Below are 21,211 nucleotides of genomic sequence, written 5' to 3' on the forward strand. Positions count from 1 at the left end.
GCCTCCTTCTGAGCACCTGGCCTGTTGACGGTGTATACGGGAGACAACTGAGCTCCCCTTGCCCCACCCTGAGCAGAGACTGGGGAGGCGGCGGTAGCACTGCCCCCATGGTGCATCCTTGGTGCATGGAGGAAAGTGTGTTCATGCTTAAAACACAGCTCATCCTCTCAAAAGCAGGGTGACAACCACATTTACTTCTGGAATCTTAAAAAAGGGCCCGTCTCTTTGAGAGAAGAACGTGGTATGTATGTGTGTACCTCCATTGTTTTCTTTGAGACAGTTTCCCTCTGTCACCCAGGCTGGAGTGCGGTGGTGCGATCTCACTGCAAGCTCCGCCTCCCGGGTTCATGCAATTCTCCAACCTCAGCCTCCCGAGTAGCTGGGACTACAGGCACCCGCCACCACCCCTGGCTAATTGTTTGTATTTTTAGTAGAGACGGGGTTTCACCGTGTTAGCCAGGATGGTCTCGGTTTCCTGACCTCGTGATCTGCCCACCTCGGCCTCCCAAAGTGCTGGGATTATAGGTGTGAGCCACCGCGCCGGGCCGTATGTGTGTACCTATTTACAAGTCTTGCCCGACCTTTGCATTGAAAAATTATTGAAAAACTTAAGGATGTAACTGACAAGAACTTTATAGGTTTCTCCAAGGAAAAATTTGGAAAAGTTAAGTGAACCCATAGTGTGTTTTACTTCTATGAGTCCCATACTTGGATTTTTAAATGTGGGCAAAACATCTGTATGTTCTTCAGCCTGATTTCCGTGGAATCGTGAATGAAACGTGCTGAAGTTGCCATGCGGATTTTGTTATGTGGCGGTGACAAGTGGGGCTGGTCATTAAACAACTGGAGGGATCCCTGTCCTTTCTGTGCTCCTGTTGGACACTAGGCACGTGCTTGGGTGTTTTCTGTGTGTGTGGACAAGATGAGGACAGAATTTCCAGATTCACACGGTGGTATCTTCTCCCTTTTCTGTTAAAACGTGTCTTCTGCTGCTTCTACATAGACCAAGTGTTTCTTTCTCTTGCCTGTCTATATAAACACTGTTTAACAAAAACTGTATTGTAGACATGTGAAGCTGAATTCCACATGATACAGCAGATAGAGATGACTGAGTATACTGTTTTGTGGAAGGAAGGTTTAAAATGATTTTTACCTTTTTCCCTGAAATAGGGAATAATTTTAACTTTTTCCCTGAGATAGGGAATAATGAAATGGGAAAATAATTAAATTTTCCCATTTAATTGTTAGATTATATTTAATTATTAGATTATTCATGTATTGCAAGGGAAAAAGGAACTAGATCACCCCATGTACCCAAATGAAAATTTAAAGGGTATGGGCGAGTTCATTTGAACTCCTTTAATTTGTTTTAGTTTGTTTGTTTTTGAGAGTCTCACTCTGTTTCTCAGGCTGGGTGCAGTAGTGCAATGACAGATCACTGCAACCTCAACCTTCTAGGCTGCAGGTTCAGGAGTGGTCAGAGGAGGCCAGAGGAGGCCCTTGTGATGCGAAGCTAAACGTTTAATGATGGCGCTGCTGAGTGCATGAGCCGCCTCAGCCCAAGAGTCTGGGTAGGAGGGAATGGCGCGGTGGAGAGAAGACTGGACAGATAGGTGCTTTCCTCGGCCCCTGGGAGCACGGTCAGGTCCATGCTCAGACGTCCTGGTTTCTCCCACATTGCCATAAATAGCAAGGGAAGGACTCGGGGCACCCAGGGACCTCAGGGGTATAAGCTGTGTCCTCGCGTGGCCCCAGCTGTGGCCAGTGATATTGTTCTCTTTAACCTCAGGCTTATTTTCTATAAAAACACAAAGGGACAGAAGTAGTTCAAGGGCCTCTAAACACTTACGTAATTGTTAATAGGCCTACTTTTATGCTTTCTTATGTATTAAGAGCAAATCATGAAACAAACTCATTTCTGTTTGAAGAAATCTTTACGGTTCTCATTTTTGTGGCAAGCAACATTGATTCTTTGCTTAGTGAGCGTTAGTGCCCTCCTGCCCAGTGCGGTTGCCTGGCGTGTCCTCGCACACACCTCTGTCCATTGGTCTCCGTTCACCTTTCCGCCTAGAATTGTAGGAGGGGCGCTGGGATCTTAGGGCTAGAAAGAAACTCTGAAGACCACTTTTAGGGGCGGCTTTTAGTCAGGGCTCTCCAGAGAGACAGCCAGCCGGGTGTGCGTGTGTCTCCAGGGGGAGGCTTGCTGCAGGGGCTACAGAGTCCAAGAAGCCCCAGGACCCACAGCCTGCAAGCTAGAGTCCTGGGAGGGTGTGGCCTGAAGACTTGAGAAGCGGAGGGTGCAGATCCCACCCGGGTCTGAGGAGCTGAGACCCAGTAGCACGGGCTGCAGAAGACAGATGTCACTGGCCTATCAGCCAGACAGGTGGAGTGAACCCAGTTTTCCCCACCTTGCTGTTTTACTCGGGCCCTGGGTGGACAGGGTGGTGTCCCCCACACCGGCGAGGATGGGTCTCCACTCAATCCAGAGGCAAACATGCATCTCACCCAGAAATAATACAGAACCAGCCATCTGGGCACCCCGGGCACGCTCAGGTTGATGCACAAAACCAACGCAACGCGTGGCCCTGACGTCTGCGTGTTCGCATCACTCCACGCACATTGCTCGGTCATCGTCTCGGTGAGTTTGTAAGCTCGTTGTGTGGTTCTGGGGCTCTTTGTCACGGGTGGTGGTGGTGGTGATGACAGGCTCCCCATTGCCCCAGCTCAGGTATGGAAGGTGATGGCACCAACGGCTCCTTGTTTCTCAGACACTGGAGCGGGTGCTCTGTGCAGCCAGTTCCACCTGCAGCAGCATCTGTTTCCTATGCCGATTCCATTCGGAGTGTGCGCCTCCCTTCTGTTGAGGGTGTAGACTTCTTTCAGGGACGAACTGTGTCCTGTTCGCCTATATCTCCTGTGGTGTATCTCATGGCTGAATAAGTAGCTATAGTATACCTTGGTGGCTGAATGATAGGTTCATTGGAAGGAAAACTTGATACTTTTTTTTTTTCTTTGTGGGATGGAGTTTTACACTCAACGCCCAGGCTGAAGTGCAATGGCACGATCTGGGCTCATTGTAAACTCTCCCTCCCGGGTTCGTGATTCTCCTCCCTCAGCCTCCCAAGTAACTGGGGTTACAGGCGTCTGCCACCATGCCTGGCTAATTTTCGTATTTTCGTTAGAGACGGGGTTTCACCATGTTGGCCAGGCTGGTCTTAAACTCTCGACCTCAGGGGATGCACCCACCTCGGCTACCCAAAGTTCTGGGATTACGGCCATGAGCCACCACACCCAAGAACTTAATACCATTTTTTTAAAAATCATAATGGGCTTGTTAAATGCTTACGTTAATGTTTATTTTTAAAAATGTTATCTGTGACCTTTCAGCTTTTCATAGCACTTCTCGTGTGAATATTTTAAAAAGGCCCTTTACTCGTGGGGGAGAAGCAGTTATCCCTTTCAGCAGAGGGAGATGGAGGAACAGGCCCTCGTGGGTCTGAGCACAGGTAGTCACCCCAACCTTGGTGATGGCTTAGGTCTGTTCTCCGTTCACCGTAGCGCATCCACTCTCATTGTCAGCTTAAAAATAAGCTTTTTCCTCTTTCTAATCAGAACAGTTAGTTTGTTAACCATTACGTTAAGGTACCGAGAATGATGGCTTTCAGGCCTCAGATATGACACAAGTAGTAAATGCAGCTGACCCTGAACAACATGGGTTTTGAGCTTCGAAGGATCACTTATGTTAATTATTTTCCAACCAAACCCTTACTGAAAAAAACTGGCTTTGTGGAGGGCTGACGTTTCCTACATGCGGTTCCATAGGGTGGCTGCAGGGTCCTGAGGATACGTAGATTTGGGTAAACTCGGGGGGTGTTCTGGAATCCATGTCCCTGTGTATACAGAGGGACAACTGCAGCTTTTTAAAAGTTTGTGTCCTGCCTTGTCCTAAAAAGGCTCCAAGGTAGATGCAAAATTATTTCATCCTTTTGGTTTTCTTGGTGGGATATTGATGTTTATTCTTCAGTGTCTAAAATCCTGAGTGAACAGAGTTGGTGCTTCAGGAACAAAGCCAGTCTGGAAACATATATTGAGATATACACCTTTTCTTCATGGTTTCACAAAAGGCCATGATCATATTTTATTCGGTTGAACTGTAGGAAACTGCCAATATTTGCTGTTTTTGGCCTACAAAATGGCAAGTTCGTACGATATTAAAAACAAAGGCTCCCTGGATGGGGAAAATAGGAATCGGTGAGAACCTGAAGTTGTCTGTCATGGCCTTTGAGTAACAGGTAAATAAACCTGTGTGAGGGGAAGTTCGCTGTACAGTATTTTCCTTCTGTTTTGAGACTGTCAGAAAAAGGTAAGTTCCATTGCGTTGGGTCCCTTTTCCTCACTTTTGCTGCAGAGGGGACTTGCCATTATACCTCTTGTTTCCAGTGCCCAGGAGGCTGATGCCACGTAGAAGACCTGCAGGTCAGTGGATGTGAAACAGGCAGCGGACACGCTGTGCATCTTGGGACGCATCTGAGAAGTACGTGCTTGCAGTAGGTCTGAGGTGAGGTCGTGTTCCATCTCCTCTCCCTTCTCTGGCTTTGCAGGCCTTTGAAGTTGGTCCTGGAAAGTGAAATTAGTTAATGCTGATTAGCTCCAGGTCAAAGCCGGGGGGCCGAAGAGACCCACCCTTCACTCAGGGTGTGAAGCATTGGGCCTTACCATCAGGAGGTAGCAGGGACTCGAGAAATCCCCACATGCCCTCCAGTTCCCTTATGTTGAAAATTTTTGTACTCAGCCATGCTGGGTTATTTTGGGAGGTAAATGGTGGATTCACATGGGGGTGTGCAGTATTCTCAGGTGTCAGGTGTGAGAGTTGAATTTGTAGAAGCTGTGCGGATAGGAAAGGACCTGACAGGGAGTGCTGTTTACACGGAGCCAATTTAACGCGAGATCTGTGCTCTGCCTGGGTCCATGTCTGACCGGTGTCTCCCAGTCTGCAACAGGACGTTCATGTGCCTGGGTGCCATCGTCCCACTCTGTGTAGACGTCTGAGGATCTGTGCGCGGATGCTCTGTGAGAGAGTTGTGATTATGAACTGAGAAACAGTGAACAAACCCTGAATTGGTTAGCACTGGTTCCACGGCCACTTCTGCCGTGGTTGGAGTCATTCATAATAAAATGTGCTGGACTCCTATGCAGAGCTCTGAATTTCAGAGGCCCTTTAACTCGGCAGCTAACCAGCCGCTTCCTTCAGAAGACATTTGAGTCCCCTTTACCTACCAGGGTGACCCTGGGAGTTTGAAGATGAGTGAGACAAGCCCTCCCTGTCTTGTGGATTTTACTGTCCAGAGGGGAGACAGATGTGGATGGTGAAGGGGGCCCTATCAGAGGTCAGCCCACGTCAGTTTGATTTCTTCAGCACTTGCTGTGTTCAGGCGGTGCCCTGGGCCATGTGCAGAGCATCTGGGGACACTGCCCATGGCATCCCAGGCACAGCTAGCATCTGCGCCATCTTCATACTTGGCCTGAGTTTTGGGGAAGTACCGAGGACGGCTTCTGCCCCTGCTGGAGAGAGTTGGAAGTCAGGGCAGCCCTCCACAAGGAGATGATTGCCAGCTGATTCCTCAAGAAAGAGAGGTGGTCCCCACATGGGCAGAGCAGGGCAGCATGCACAGACCTGGGTGTGGGTCTGGGGCATGTGCATCTGAGTGGGGTCTGCTGGGAGACAGCAGGGGTGAGGTGTGAAGGCAGTTGGAATTGACAGGATAAATGATCACTAAGGCGATGCTGGGAAAACATAAAATTGGGACTCTCTGGGGTAAACGTGGACTTAGGGTGACCCTGGGCGTGGGTGTTTTCAGGCTCTGAAGGCAGAGATTTAGGAAATTGGGGCAGAGCCGATCCCTAGATGAGGATGAAGACCACTCTTGGGAAGTTGAATGAGACAGGGGTGGAAACCCAGTGAATGTCGTGGGGTCAGTCCAGGAGGAAGGCAGTAGAGGAGACCGGTGCCTTCCTCAAAGGCCCCGTGGGGCCTGCCTCTCAAAGTGCTGGGATTACAGGCATGAGCCACTGCTCCCTGCCGATACTTTTAAAATTTCTAAGCTACTGTCTCTCATACCCACTCCCGTATTTTTTTTTTTAGACTAGGTTTATGGCTATATTTTTTCCAAGGGAACCAAACAGTTACCTGTTTGAAGTACAGATAACACCGTGTTTAAAAACCGAAAATGCCAATTTGCATAGAAGTTTCAAAATACCCAGTTGTTTTGAGCCTTGCATTGCAGTGTCACTACCTGCTCTTAAATTTCTACATGATGTATAGATAGTGAGGCAGGGACGGTTCGTACATCTTCAGGTTTCAATTCTACTAACCTGGGCTATATTTTCATTTATTTTGGCACATCTGTGGGTGTGGCAAGCAAGGCCAGGGTATTTGTTTTGAAGCTTGTCCAATAACAGTTGGGAAGATTTTCACATTTTTAGAATTTTCATAGTAATAGTTATAATTTACAAAGAATTTAAAATTGTGTAGTCATTATTTTGCTTTTTTCTAGATATGCCCTGAAACAGGGTTGCTAACTATCATTCTACATCACAGGATTCAGAACAGTACCATTTTGGAGCAGATGCCTGTAATCGAGGAATTCCACCTAGTCAGTTCACTTTAAACTTGTTTAAAAGGTTTTCTTTATCCTAGTTGGCACCTGTGGCTATAGTTTGTTTTCACTGCTGAGGAATATTCCATGATGGAAACCGTAATTCACCTGTTTTTCATATCGGTGGACATTTGGATTATTTTGGGAGGGTGTGTATGTCTATTCAGCCTTCGTTTTTTCAGGATTTTTTGTAGAAGATAATGTAACAGTGTAACATCCTCTGCTACGGAGCCAACACGAACCCTGATGACAGCCACACAGACTCTCACACAGACTCTCAGGCCTTGTTACCAACGCACAGAACCATTTTCTTAAGTTGAAACACAGTAGCAGAACCTGAAGCCATGTGAACGGGTCCTCCGATCTTGCACTTGGAATTCACTTTTTATTACTATGTCTGCTAATTAGGAAGCATATCAATTATAGAGAAAACTGAGAACGTAAAATTATATGTTTATAACAGAAAAAAACTTATTTAATAGCCCAGAGCACATGGCTATGTTTTCCCCTCATGCCACACCACTGTTTTCTTTGCTTGAAATGGGAAATGACACTTGAAGGCGGTTTTCTAGCGACTGTTAGACTGGCATAGTTCTTCAGAGACAGAGGATGTAAAGCACTTGGAGAATTTCTGTTTGTGGAATGTGATTTCCCGGTCACTTCATTCAGGCTGCCACCGCCTTCCCCTCTGGCCGCCTGCACCATGGGACGTCTGAGGAGGTCCCTGTTTCATCCTCTGGAAATTCTGAAAAGGAAGGAGAGGAGGGCGTGCAGTGTGTGATGCATTTGTGTTGGTCCTTCCAGCTTTTATTTGGAGTCTCGGCTGCCTTGGTGGTTCCCGCCTTTATGTACCTAGCTCGTGGCTTCGTCCTTGTGTCTAATTCACAGGCAGACAGATGGAAAGGGAAGTTGTATTCAGCCAACAGTTTGATGTTGTTCTCAAGGCTCAAATCGACTGGGTATTTAGAGACTTCTGTGCAAATTGGCATTTTTGGTTTTTAAACACGGTGTCTTATTTGTACTTCAAATGGGTAACTGGTTCTCTTGGAAAAAATATAGCCATAAAGCTGGTTCTTTAATAAAAAAAAAAAAAAAAAAAAAAAAAAAAAGGAGTGGGTGTGAGAGAGTGGTTTAGAAATTACACCAGTAATGGTTGGGCGTGGTGGCTGAGGCCTGTAATTCCAGCACTTTGAGAGGAGGACGCAGGTGGATCCCCTGAGGTTAGGAGTTCCAGACCAGCCTGGTCAACATCGTGAAACCCCGTCTGTATTGAAAATATGAAAATTAGCCAGACATGGTGACAGGCACCTGTAATCCCAGCTACTTGGGAGGCTGAGGCAGGAGAATCACTTGTACCCGGGAGGCAGAGGTTGCAGTGAGCCGAGATCGCACCACTGCACTCAACCCTGGGCGACAGAGCAGAAACTCCATCTCAAAATAGGAAGAAAAAAAAAGCGCCCCGGTAATGGAAACCTGATTGCGTCATCTGTGATGGAGATGGCAGATTATTTCATTTTTAGTGACAGGATGAACTGGATATGTTTGCAGTATTGATCTTGACAAGGGAAACGGTGAGAACCAAATGTGCCTCCCAGCTTGGGCCTCGCCGTTGGCAGAAGACCCTGGCGGGCAACAGACTGGAGACTCGGAGACCGAGGGGAGAATTCTCACGCCTTGACGCTGGTGCAGTGTGTGCTTCTGGACTCCTGCTGGAGGGAGCAGCCCCTTTGCCTTGCAGGCTTTGGTGCAGTGGAGACCTTAGGACCTGCCCCTCCTGGCACACCTGTGGGTGTGGCGAGCAGTGTCAGGGCTGAGGCACAGGTGCTGAGCCCAGAATGTGGGACGGGAGAGGCTGCACACGCCGGCAGGTGTCTACTGCAGCAGCCCGCGGTTTCTGCAAGGGGGCGGGGCGTTGGTTTTCCTCCTTGAATTTGGGTGGGGAGGGTGTCCTGGGGTGCTGTGTCTGCACTTGTGTTGCTCTGAGGTCAACTTGTGGCCCCGAGTCCCTGTCCCTTTACCAAAGTGAGGGTTTGCCCATTTTCAGGTCAGATTTCCCTTGGGTCCGGGTCTCTAGGAGTGGGGCACATTCGAAGGTGGCGTGAACACGGTGGACGCGCGTGGGCCTCTTCCTCTCCCCTCAGCTCCTGGGTCGTGTGTGAAGAGCTGCCCAGCGGAATCACTCTCCTGCCTGGTGTTTCATTCACCAGAAATCATTCTCACTGTGGACTCATGAGTCAAATGTAATTCAGGAATGAAACGTGCTGTTGCTGGATGCCACACACAGCATCAGGAGCTTAGTTGGGGATTATATGATCTTACCCTACACCTTAAAAGTAAAGACTGTAGTTGTCAGGCCTCTGATCCCAAGCCAAGCCATCGCGTCCCCTGTGACTTGCACGTATATACGGCCAGATGGCCTGAAGTAACTGAAGAATCACAAAAGTGCAAATGCCCTGCCTGGACTTAACTGATAACATTCTACCAGAAATAAGTGAAAATGGCCGGTCCTTGCCTGAAGTGATGAATTTTCTTTTTTTTTTTGGTGAAATTCCTTTTCCTGGCTCCTCCTGGCTCAAAAAGCTCCCCCGCTGAGCACCTTGTGACCTCCACTCCTGCTCGCCAGAGAACAACCCCTCTTTGACTGTAATTTTCCTTTGCCTATCCAAATCCTATAACACGGCCCCACACTTACCTCCCTTCCCTGACTCTCTTTGGACTCAGGCCGCCTGCACCCAGGTGAAATAAACAGCCATGTTGCACTCACAAAGCCTGTTTGGTGGTCTCTTCACACGGGCGTGCATGACAATAGTTAAGGGGATACTGAAGTGTTTGGCAGCTCCAAGAACTTTTTCAGTTTGTGTCAGGACATTTTAGGCAGAAGGAAAAACTTTCTTAGAGAATCTTACAGAAATGTTTGGTGCAGTGCCATTAACTCGTGGAATAAATGTGTAACTTTCCGTGGAGGCCCTCTGGAAAGAGATGCACTTTGAGTGCACCCTGGCCTGCTCGCTCCAAGAATCGGCCGTGTCACCCCGCTTTCCGTGGGTCTGCAGATGTGCGTGGTCCATTGCCCTGCACTGTGGCCATGGAAGGGAAGATGATCTGGAATGTTTGCGACAGTTATCGGTGTGTGTTGATGTGTGCTGCTTTCTACAGGGGAGAACATTTCTGTTTAATAAACATCTCATCACGATGATGACTGCAAGATATTTGAGTCTCATTCAATAGTGTTTCGGGGTTCCTTCTGTTTTTAATCTGCTTTCTAGCACTAGGCAAGTGAAGACATGGAAAGTAAAAACCCATCAAACTTGTAGAGACATGGTGGTGTGTAGGAGCAGACTGTAGCCTCTGGCTCTGTTTAAAGATTGTAGTAAACCTCTTACCTGGCATGGTCAGGGTGTAAATTATCTTGTTTAATCGAAATGTGTATGAATCAAAGCTGGCGCCTGCATTGTTGATGAAATACCAGATTTTAAGGGAACATGTCAATGTGCCGTAAGATACCAACAAAGTTCCTCACTGAGGTTCGGCGCGGGTTCGGAGGAGCTGAGCCTTAGGTCACCGGGGTCGTCTCTGGGAGCAGATGCTCAGTGTGGGCATTAGTCACTTAGCCTTTCCAGAGCCGAGGAACAGCTCTCTGTGATGGTTTTTGGAACCTGCATTTTGAGTCAGTTTGTCCCACTTGACTCGAAGTTGCCGCGCAGTTTCAGACCTTTGCCTCCACCGTGCGCTCGTTTTCTTGTTCCCTGATAACTGCCTCGGTTGCCCCGGCCTGACATTTGAGCCTCGTCGCTCATGGACACAGGCTCCGTGGTGGGGCAAAGGCCGCGACTCCGGCTTGCACAGTTCCGTGCCTCTCACCATGGTTTATCACATCACTCCAGGATCTCCCGTTTAGAGGAAGAGTGTCCCTTTCCTGCAGGCCCTGTGTGGTGTGGAAACCACCCCTACCTACCTTTCTCCCGTTTGAACTGTACCGTGAAGCTATTTCTGTCCTAGTCAACCGTCAGAATTTAAGGAGCAGTAATTTATGTAACTTATTACACGCTTCTCAGCAGTTCTTTATGAATTTCATTCTGTTGTGAAATTATTGCAGTTTTCATGGCTATGCTGGTCTCACCTTGTGGCCCTTGAAATGAATTGTCTTCCCCATTGTGTGTTAAAGTTGTGCCTGGAAGCTGTTGAGGCCTCACCTCTGCTTAGGGCAGTGGCTTTGCTCTCCTGACAACAGGAAGAATCTTATTTAGAGCATTTCTAATGTGGTTTTTGCTTCCAGACAGAATTACTTTTTTCACAGAGACAACCACTAAAGTCATAAATTATGCTCAGGACGGACACACGGGTCAGCTGACAGAGTGGAGTCCAGAACAGATCCAAAGACGCAAAAGCAGTTCAGTGGAATTTGAGTCTTTTCAACAAATGGTGCTGGAATTATGGGAGAGCCGTATACAAAAGAGTGAAAACAGGGAGAAATTCCTGTATGAAAATTAAGGTGGACCATAGCCCTGAATGTAAAATACCAAACTACACAACCTGTATAAGAAACGGAAATTGTCGAGACCTAGGGTGAGAGCTCTTAGCCATACCATGATGCATAATCAAGGAAGAAAACAAGTAGGTAAGACTCATCAAAATTAAACTTCTAATATAAAAGACACCCCTAGGGAATTGAAGAGACACATTTTCGATAGATGGGGAGAAGATGTCTATGAACCGTGCAGCCGGCAAAGGACTCGTATCCAGAATGCACAGGACTCCCACGGCTCATGACAGAGAATAAACCACCTGACTTAAAAGCGGAAGAGACCTGAACAGATGCTTCACTGAGAAGGACGGGAGGATGGCCCGAAAGCATCTGAAATGACCTTCAGCGTGACTGGTTGCACCGAGATGTGCACCGAAGCCGCAGTGAATTTGTTCACACCCCTGCTGGAATGCCTGACTAAGGTCTTCCGACAGCCCCAGGTGCTGGTGAGAACAGGCAGTCGGGACTCCTGTGCGATGCTGGGGTTCAGCATGGTGCAGACAGCTTGGTGGTTTCTTATAAAACTGAACTCACACAAACGTGGGTCCCGGTTACCGCACTCCTGGGTATTTACCCTAGAGAAACAGAAGCTGATGTTTAAGAAAAACTGTGCCCAGATGTTAATAGCACTGTCTATAGTTGCCCAACACGGGTTACAATGTGCCACAGCCATACGTGGAATAATAAACACCCAGCAGCCCCGAGGCCTGGCTGTTGATCACAGGACACCCTGGGTGCACCTCCAAGCACGATGCCCACGAAATCATGATTTTGCGAGTGTTTTGTCACAACACTCGCAAAAGACAGACCCGGGGGATGGGAGAACACAGAGAGGGTGGTTGCTGGGAATGGGCGGGTATGCTTATGAGGCCTCGTAAGTGGGTTTGGGGCTGTTGGACTGTTCTCCTTGTGTGATGATGATTATGGGAATATTTGTGCCGAAATTCACAGAACTGAACACTGTCCACTTTACAGTAATTTTTAAAAAGTGGTAATATGCTCATTTTCAGGACTGTTTTTAATGGAAGATGGAGTTTGCAGATGATTTGTTAGGGCAAGCCTGTCTCAAGAGTTGGTAGACGATTCGTTAGGGGCCTGTCTCAGGGCCCTTGGGTTGGGTTGGGTTCGGTTGGAAAAGCCTTTCCTGTTGCGGGTAGTAGCACGGGGCATGGAAAGGATATCAGCAAGGAAACACGTAGAATCCTTTGAGGAAACATGTGTTTTTCTAACTTGCTATAAGATAGAATTGGAAATTGTAACGGTTTTGTTTCCTAGAGTCTTGGTAGAATAGGGAAGACAGTGTAATAAAAGCTAATTTTGAAATGAAGAATTTGAAAGATTTCAACAGCAATAGCTCTAGGAAGTCACCCTGGAAATGTTTTTAAAGATGTTTAGTAGCAATAGCTCTAGGAAGAGTCACCCTGGAGTTGCTTCTTGAGCATTGGTTTCCTGGCTGTATCTTCCGACTTTCATTTTTGAGTTTTGCTGTGAGTTGGGGATGTGTGGGAATAGCCATCCTCAGGTGTTGGGTAGGAGTGGCCCTGCAGGGGGTTGCATGTGCCCTGAGGCCTGAGGCACTGTTTCAACCTAGCTTGGAACATGGGGACTCTTGTCAGTGGCTGGAGTAAGAGTACCAGCCTGGCAGGCTGGGGGAGCCCCGGGGTGGTCTGGGCACTGTCCTCCCTGCCTGCAGGATGGCCTATGGAGGAGCTCGAAGGCTGCCTGCCTCCTGGCTGTCAGCGCAGCAGCTCCTCCTGGCCCTGGAGCAAGCTTTGGGTCCATGAGTCTCTGAGCCGGCACTTGCCTCCTGGGACCTCCGCCACTTGTCCTGAGGGCCCTGGTGCCATTTTCTCGGTAGGACCCAAGCCTCAGGCAGCTGCGACCCCAGATTCGGTTGCTTTCCCTGCCGTCTGTTTCCAGCACGAGTGCTCACCTCACTCAATGTAGAGCCTCAGGTTCCCTCAAGATCCCCAGAGATGGAATCTCCCAATTTTACAAGATAGTTGGTGACAAGATATGAGTGGCACTGATTTAACTCAGCTTCCAGAGTTTAAGTTCCCAAGACACAGTCCTGCTCCTTCCCGGGCCTCATCCTGTGTGGCTGGTGTGGATGCGGGGTTTCCGGAGGGTGGGGCTGAGCCAGGTCAGCAGCAGGGGGATGACTCATTATTGATCGCTCAATGCCTTAAGGATAACTAGGATTAATGACCTTTATAGGGCTGTAGGCTTGGGGTATGTATGTGCGTGTGTGTGTGTGTGTGTGTGTATATATATATATATACACACACACATACATATGTGTGTATATATATATATTTAAACAAGGTGGACACGGTTGTCACTGCATTTTTCTGACATGAAACGTGGAGAGCAGAGGGTTTAGGAAACTCCTGAAGCCACACTGTCAGTGGGACCTGGGCGGTCTGGACTTAGACCCTGCACTGTTTGCCCCTCGCCACGCTGTCAGCAGACCCGGGTGGTCTGGCCTTAGAACTCATGCTGGTTGCCCCTCCCTGCCACGTTATGGGGTTTTTCCTGTCTCTGGGCAGCATTTGATAGCTTGTGAAACAAGAGCAAGACTTACTATGAGTGGATATGCCGTTATCTGAGATCCAGAACGTTTCCTGGACCTGGCGTTGCCGATGTCACGTAAGGGGAGGTGAAAACATTTTCATTGTGGTCACTGGGGCTCCTGAAATGGTGTTTTTCCCAGTGAAAATTTGCTCATAAAAATCTGTTAACTCAACACTATGTGAACAGGAAGAAGTGTGTTGGGCTGTAGTTAAATGTCTCAGAGCCACAGAAGTAAATGAGGGCACCTTCGGAGCACAGCCTCCCAGAGGAGGCCAAGGACTTTTGCCTGGAGGGTTTGCCATGAAGCAGGACTCGGGTAGGGCTGGTCTGCCTGGAGAGGCCTCTGCCATGATGTAGGTTAGTTGAAGTAGTTGAGGGGTGCCGGCGTGAAGTTGGTCCCGAGGAAGCCCCTAGCAAGGCCGGTTTCCGTGGGATGGAAAACTGCCGTTCAGTGGCTGTAATCCTGGCTTCACGGGTCTGACGTACAATCCTGCACTTGGATACCTGGATCCCAGCCAGGTCAGATGGACCTGAAAGGACATTTGGACTGTGACGGCTGCACTCATTCTCAGTATCTGTAGGGTCTCCTATGTATGTGTGTGTTTCCACTTTCTTTCAGCACAATTTCTCTCTCCCAGTGAAGTCGCGAGAAACAGAAGGAAACATGGAATGAAGATGTGATTGACGAAAGTGGGGTGTGGTCTTCGACCTTATTTTGCTTTTGTTGGTGCTCAAGAACTCCACCTGACCTCAGAGCTGAGTGTTTCTGCCAGGAGGTCCTGCCTTTTATCCTACCCCGATGGCTGTTGAGACACTCCAAGAAGCTTCGTTAACAAGTTGCCTTTTCCTTTTACAGCAGTTGGATATATTTGCAGCAAAACAAAGGAATAACCCCCCAATATGGTGATGAAATGCATTTAAGTATAGATAACATTCAGTCTTGAAGGGCCTGGGATTTTAATCATCTTTGGGTCATGTAATTAGTGGTGTTGGTGATTAAAATCTCCTGACAGCTTTGTTCTGCCACGTTCCTCAGTTTTGAATGATGATCTTCCTGGTTGTTCCTTGGAGGGGCGTTTGTGTCAGTAGAGAGCAGACTGGTGGTTCCCAGAGGCTGGGAAAGGACAGAGGTGAGGCCCCTGAAGGACGCTGGTCTTCCTGGTTTAGGGGTTTGGGGCTCAGCCACCTTCCTGTGTCCGTGTAAATTATACCCAGGATCATTTTCACTCGCCCCACTTTAGTTGAGCATTGGAGCTTCAGGATGTGTGTGCTCACGTCACCTGGGCCGTGATCCTGGAGTTGGGTGAGACATTCCTGGGTTTATAGAATTACTCTGAGATGATTGAAAACAGAAGCACTTGAGGCATTCGTAATACTATTTCCTGAACATAACTTATGTTCAGTTCTTCAGAAACTTTTATCTGAGGAAGCATCTATAATTTTTGTTTTCTGCCACTCAGTGCTAGAAAGAATTGTGCAACACTCAAGTGAGTGGCATTATTCCTCTCCCTCCACCATGCAAGCCAGATTAAAGGTACCTCTGGCTCCCCTTAGTCTTCTCACCTGCAGGGTGCCTGGCGTGGCAGTGTGCTGCCTTCCGTCTTGTTTCTGGGGAGAATCAGTCGTGTTTGTGTGTGCTGCCCAGCTCAGCCTGGTGCGGTTGTGTGGGTGAGGAGCTTGGTTGCTAGGTGGCCCTCCCAGGCCTGCCTCCCACCTCCCTAGGCCTTGTTCTAAACTGACAGATAACCAGTGTGTTTTGGAAGAGGACAGCAGCAGGGCAGGAGAGAGTTTGTTCACAGTTTCTCCTCGCACTGATGTTTGAGCCTTCATCCAGCCTGGGCACTTCTACAGAGCTGCCTTTGTGTGTTGCAAACCACCTCCTCCCAGTAACCGTGCTCTCAGAGGTTTGGAAATGTGACTGAACTCATCTTCAATTTAAAGCATACTATTAAATTTTAATGTTGAAATTGATGTATTTTATGGCCTTTATTTGATTTCTCTTGATTTTTTTCCCCCATATGAGACATGGCATCTTAAGGGAGACAGCCTGGTGTTGGCCCTCTTTCCTAAGGATGGAAGTGAATTCTGAAAGCCCTTTATGTAGGCAGCGAAATAATCAGGGAATCGTTATTATAGCTATGCCTGTCCATGTAAAGCGAGCACGACTCATAAGCAGAAAAAAGTGCAGCCCGGGGGCAAGGTGAGCCCTAATGCTGCCTATGCCTCGCCTCCCTGCCATGAGGAACGCAAGTGCAAGCTCAGGTAGTTAAGTTAGCCTCCAAGCCCAGCCTGCACCCCCCTCACATCCCTCTGCTTCTGCAGGGGCACAGGCCATGCTGCCACCCCTCGCTCAGTGCCACAGCTGATGCGTCAGGAACAGGGGTTACTGTCCACCCCTTGTTCAGTGCCAGGGATGATCTGTCAGGATCCCTCGTGCTCATCTGGTCCTCATGTCTTCATCACCAGCCTCCTGCTGGTAACGGGCTTATTACCTTGGTATGGGTAATAACATACCCATACCAACGTATGTAATAACAGACCCATACCAACGAATGTAATAACATACCCATACCAACGTATGTAGTAACATACCCATACCAACGTATGTAATAACATACCCATACCAACATATGAAATAACTTACCCATACCAACGTATGTAATAACTTACCCATACCAACGTATGTAATAACATACCCATACCAAGGTGTTGTGGGGTGGTGCTCAGTCCTCCGAGGGAGGGAATCGGCTCTTACCCGATTGATATTCCACAGGACCGGGAAATGTGTTCTTGTTCCATGTCCTGGTTGCCAGGAAGTCCTTGCCCTGGACCCTGTAATGCCCGGGGTCTTCCTGAGAAACGCTGGTGGCCACTGGAGCACAGCCCGGCCCCCTCCAGTTTCTCTGCTTTGTAACTGCACTTCTGTTTAGCAGGTCTTCCAGGACTTAGACGCTGCTTGGTGTGAGCCAGGTTTTGTGTGGAAAGAGGACAGATCCGAGCCGGCAACCAACCAGCCCAGAATCATCTTTTATGCTTCCAGATTCTGTGGCCAAAAACTTACCCGTGGACATTGAGGGTGATGCATTTCTGCTCCAAGACGTGTGTGGACTCAGCTGGAGGGATAGAAAGGACGTGGGGCCTCTTCCCTCCTGGCCTGGGCTTGGACCTGCTGTGTAGCCTCTCAGTGACACCAGGGCCCCCTTGTGTCACAGTGGCCTCGGGTTGCTGGCACTGCCCCAGGATGTCCCAGGCTTCATGATGTCCAGGTTCCCCTGGCATGGCGGCCTCAGGTGGGTGGCACTGCTCTGACGGACGTCCCAGGCTTCATGATGGTAGGGCCTCCTTGTGCCATGGCGGCCTTGGGATGGTGGCACTGCCCCAGGGTGTCCCAGGCTCCAAGGCCAGTGTTCCGTCCAGCGAAGGGAAGTTGTACTGTAAGGTCTAGTCTTGGAAGATGCCTGGGGTCCTATCCTTCAGAGTGGTCCTACACTCACCACAAATCAGCCAGGGGAGGCCCTGCCAGAATTCGCAGCTGTGTTTCAGGTCGTCCCACAAGACCTCTTTTATTTTGGGTTAGTCAGGTATATAATTCTTTTTCTCTTTGGTTATTGTAGAGACAGGCAAAAAAAAAAAAAAAAAAAAAAACCTTTTTGTTGCCCAGGCAGTGGTGTGAGCACAGCTTACTATAGCCTCAACCTCCCAGGCTCAAGCGATCCTCCTGCCTCAGTCTCCTGAGTAGTCAGGGCCCACAGGCACATGTTCCACGTGTCCCCATGCCTGACTTATTTTTGTATTTTTTGTAGAGATGGAGTTTTGCAATGTTGCCCAGGCTGGACTCAAACTCCTGGACTTAAGCACTCCAGCTGCCTCAGCCTCCCAATGTACTGAGATCACAGGCATGAGCCACTGTGCCTGGCCAAGTGTGTTTCTAATTTCAAAGTTAAGAGGACCCAGAGTCAGTTAATGACGTCTCTACTGGAACATGCTGCTTATAGTACATTAGGAAAAATCATCCAGAACTTGGAAAAGGGGCTGGACAGACACAGCCCTTCGAGGTTGTCTGATGAACCCCTGGGGTTTTTAACCATCTGGAGGGATGGACCATGTCAGACTCACTCTTGTCGACAGGCTGAAGCCCAGGTTTCATGAGATTATGTGTCGGCTTGTAGTCCTTTCTCTGGCAGAGATGCGAGTGACTTCTGCTCACTGAGAGGCTCAACTCAGAGACTTCATGGCCTGAGGGACGGCAGCCTGTTTGAGCTGATCGAGCAATCTCGCGCTACCCTTATTTTCTGAAACGCCTATGAGTGACTTCTCACATGGTCTTTGAAGCGGTTTCATGCCCGCGCACCTTGGTAATGATCGAATGCTTTTTTTGACCCCTCGTCCCCTTTCTTTGGGGTGTTCCAGTCTCAGTTCTCATGTGTTCTGCTTCTACGGGAATTTCTGAAGCTGCTGAGTGTAGAAAGCACTGAGGAGGCTGTGCTCCTACCCCTGTGAGCCTTCCAGGCATCATCCTCTCCCCTTGGTGAGGTGGCGTCCATGGCACACCGAGGAGACTGTGCTCCTGTCCCCCGTGAGCTTTCCAGGCGTCCTCATCTCCCCTCCAGGGGGACAGGAGGAACCTTTCAAATCCTTCTTAAACTTGTTTTCATGTCTTTGTTTTAACAGATTTCTTTGCATCTTCTCCCTTATCCAGAAGTGAGGGTGAACGCTGAGTTATTCACGGGAGTCAAGAAACCACACGCAGCCCAAAGAGACGTTTGTTTCCCTGAAAGGATTTGTGTGTGTTCACCTTAAAATGCAACTCAGTAAAACAGGTGTGTTTTGAGGAATGACTTTAAATTACCCAGGTAAAAATGTGACAGGTAAATTTCATTGTCTGTGCGGGTGTCCACAACCCCCTTCTGTGATTGCGTGTGAGTTGGTGACTTGTGGTTATTTTTGAAGAAAGAAAATCTGTTACTGAGGACTTCAGAGGGTGTGCTGGGATTGTGTAGGGTGGACATCGGGGGCTTCAGTGTGTGGCGTCCTTGAAGAGGTTCAAATTAAGGCTGAGACTCCCTACTCCAAAATGCTCCGAAACCTGAAACATTCCGAGCTTCCCCATGACACTTGAAGGAAATGCTTTTCGGAGCACTTTGGATTTCAGGCAGGGGATGCTCAACTGGAAATTGAAATATTGCAAGACCCTTCTGGCCCCAGGAGCTTGGATAAGGACATGGAGGGGGCCTGTGCCGGATGTCCCTGGAGTGTGAGGCAGCCTGGGCTTGCCGGACTAGTTTTTGTAGGAGCCACAGAAGGGAAAGAGGGTCAAAGTGGCCACGTCTGACTCCTGAGAAGTCTGGACCAGAAGGACGTGGGCACGGAGGGTAGCAGTTGAGTCCCCAGTGTCCGGGGCTCCTGTCCCTGGTGGAGTTGAGACCCTCCTCTAGTTGTGGCCTCTCCCCTGTCAGCAGCCACTGAGGCCTGAAGGGAGAGGGGGCTGAGAAGAGGAGGAAGGATAGGCCTGCTTCTGGAGAGGGCCAACATCGGCCTGTGCTAGTCTCGTGTGTTACTCCTGCGTCCAGGGTGCACGGCCATGCCTTGTGGTGTAGTGCTTCCCGGGATGCACAGCACTTTTGTCTGCAGTAAGGGCTTTGTCTCCGACCGTTGGAGGCAAGTTACCTTTTTCCCCAGTGAAAAGAGGTAAAAAATCTTACAGAAATGCATTTGTTCTAATGTCTATTTTCTGATAAGAAATGGTCACTTAGGCTAAATCTTCGGGAGGTCAAGGCAGGAGGATCACTTGAGGCCAAGGGGTTGAAGATCAGCCTGGACAATATAGCAAGACCCCATCTGTATAATAGAAAAATTAGCTGAGTGTGGTGGTGCGTGCCTGTGGTCCCTGCTACTCTGGAGGCTGAGATGGGAAGATCACTTAAGGCTACAGTGAGCTGCGATTGCTCCACTGTACTCCAATCTTGGCGACAGAGCCAAGACCCAGTCTCAGAAAGAAAAGTTAAAAAAAAAAAAAATCTAGAAATGTCATTTTCTTTTTAAATCATCCCAAAAGAAAAATCGGTTTTTTCTAAGAATGTAAAGGGAAACTGATATGATTGTTTCTCCTTTTCAAATATTTACAGTAGTCCGTCCACATCATCTGTCATCTCTCATCTCATTACAGAGCAGCAGGTTTCTTCGAGGTTAGTGGTGTTTCTCTATGTCGCACCTTGGAGAACAGCCAGCATGAAACCTCTTACCACGATCGTGTGCATTGTTTGTAGTCCCAATTAAAATCCTCTCCAGAGACGCCTGTGCTGCTTATTATAGCAGAACTTTGGTTGTGCTGAAATGTGCATTCAGCTAATGGTTTTAAGTTCATATCTGAGATGATGCTGTATAATTCCTGAAGCATATGGGATCAGTAATGATTGAAGATAATTCTGGCTGATGTCATTTAGAGGATATTTTTCACTTCAAGTCAAAACTTCCTTCGCGATAGTCATTTTGGGATTCATTTAACTATGTGCTTTATTTCATAGCTCAAATTTTCATTAGTCATTTCATAACACAGGATTTTGAAAGCAGATTTGGCAAAATCTTTCTAACAAAATGTTTGCTTACGACGTCCCAAGGAACAGCACTCAGAATTGCTGGTAACTGTGGTTATGAGAGAAGTCACTGATGGCTGATGATAGAAATCACTTGAACGTGAAGGGCTGCTTTGTGAGGCAGATGGGGTTTGAACCCCGACCCTCCTGATACACCAGCCCTGACCCTGCCCTTCTCTCCTCTCCACTGGGAGATGAGAAGGGTGCCAGCATCCACCTCACAGGCCGTCCTGAGTACCCGGGACTAAGGGCTTGTGTTCCTCTGGCAGGTGGCGCAGATGTGGGGGCTTGATGATATACACACTGCAGGCTGCCAGTGTAGGGGTAATCCAGTTTTAGTCATAAAGGTTGAATTTGCTTTGCTCCCCTGCAGACCAGGTGCGGTGCTGCTGTTGTAGCAGGTGTGTGGATCCTCTTGGGTGGTCCTCAGGTGGACAACGAGTCACCGATTCAGATTCCCAGTGTTAGATGTGAGGGGACCATGGACCTCATGTGTTCAGAGGGGAGGAGTAAAAAGCTTCCCTTGTAATTCCAGGACTGTCTATCCCAGGAATGCCAAACCACTGGCTTTCACCTGACGCTGTCGTAGGTGACACTGTCTGGAAATGAGGACTCATGTTCCGCATACCTGAGTCCAGTACCCGTTTCCCTCCAGGGCCATGGCCGAGCCCTCTTGATTTCGCTGGGTTGCCAGCCTGGGGATCTGTAAGCCCAGTGACGTCTCTGGTCTCGGCCCCCGCTCCCCTTGGGGACAGGAGGTGGCTTCAGGAGGCTGGTGATGAATGCCTGAATGAAGCCGACTTGTGACTGCAGTTCTGTCTAAGGGCCTCCCCGGGTGTTAGATGTCAGTAAATGACACCTGT

The 21,211-nt window shown here is 48.7% G+C and overlaps 1 long non-coding RNA gene across 8 annotated transcripts in view; it reads left to right on the forward strand.

Moving 5' to 3' along the window:
• Nucleotides 1-21,211, forward strand: part of LOC139361619 (uncharacterized) — a 131,968-nt gene that overhangs the window by 62,280 nt on the left and 48,477 nt on the right. For 2 of the 8 annotated variants that reach the window (XR_011619193.1, XR_011619192.1), the window contains exon 2: nt 16,796-18,575. The exons of 2 other annotated variants lie outside the window; for them this stretch is intronic. This is a non-coding gene — a long non-coding RNA (uncharacterized lncRNA). Of the gene's footprint in view, nt 1-14,162; nt 18,576-21,211 lie in introns of those variants that run through there. 4 more of the 8 variants (XR_011619191.1, XR_011619194.1, XR_011619195.1 and 1 more) reach the window with 4 other exon arrangements.

The sequence above is a fragment of the Macaca nemestrina genome, unplaced genomic scaffold (assembly GCF_043159975.1).
Source record: "Macaca nemestrina isolate mMacNem1 unplaced genomic scaffold, mMacNem.hap1 Scaffold_73, whole genome shotgun sequence".
Classification (NCBI taxonomy): domain Eukaryota; kingdom Metazoa; phylum Chordata; class Mammalia; order Primates; family Cercopithecidae; genus Macaca; species Macaca nemestrina.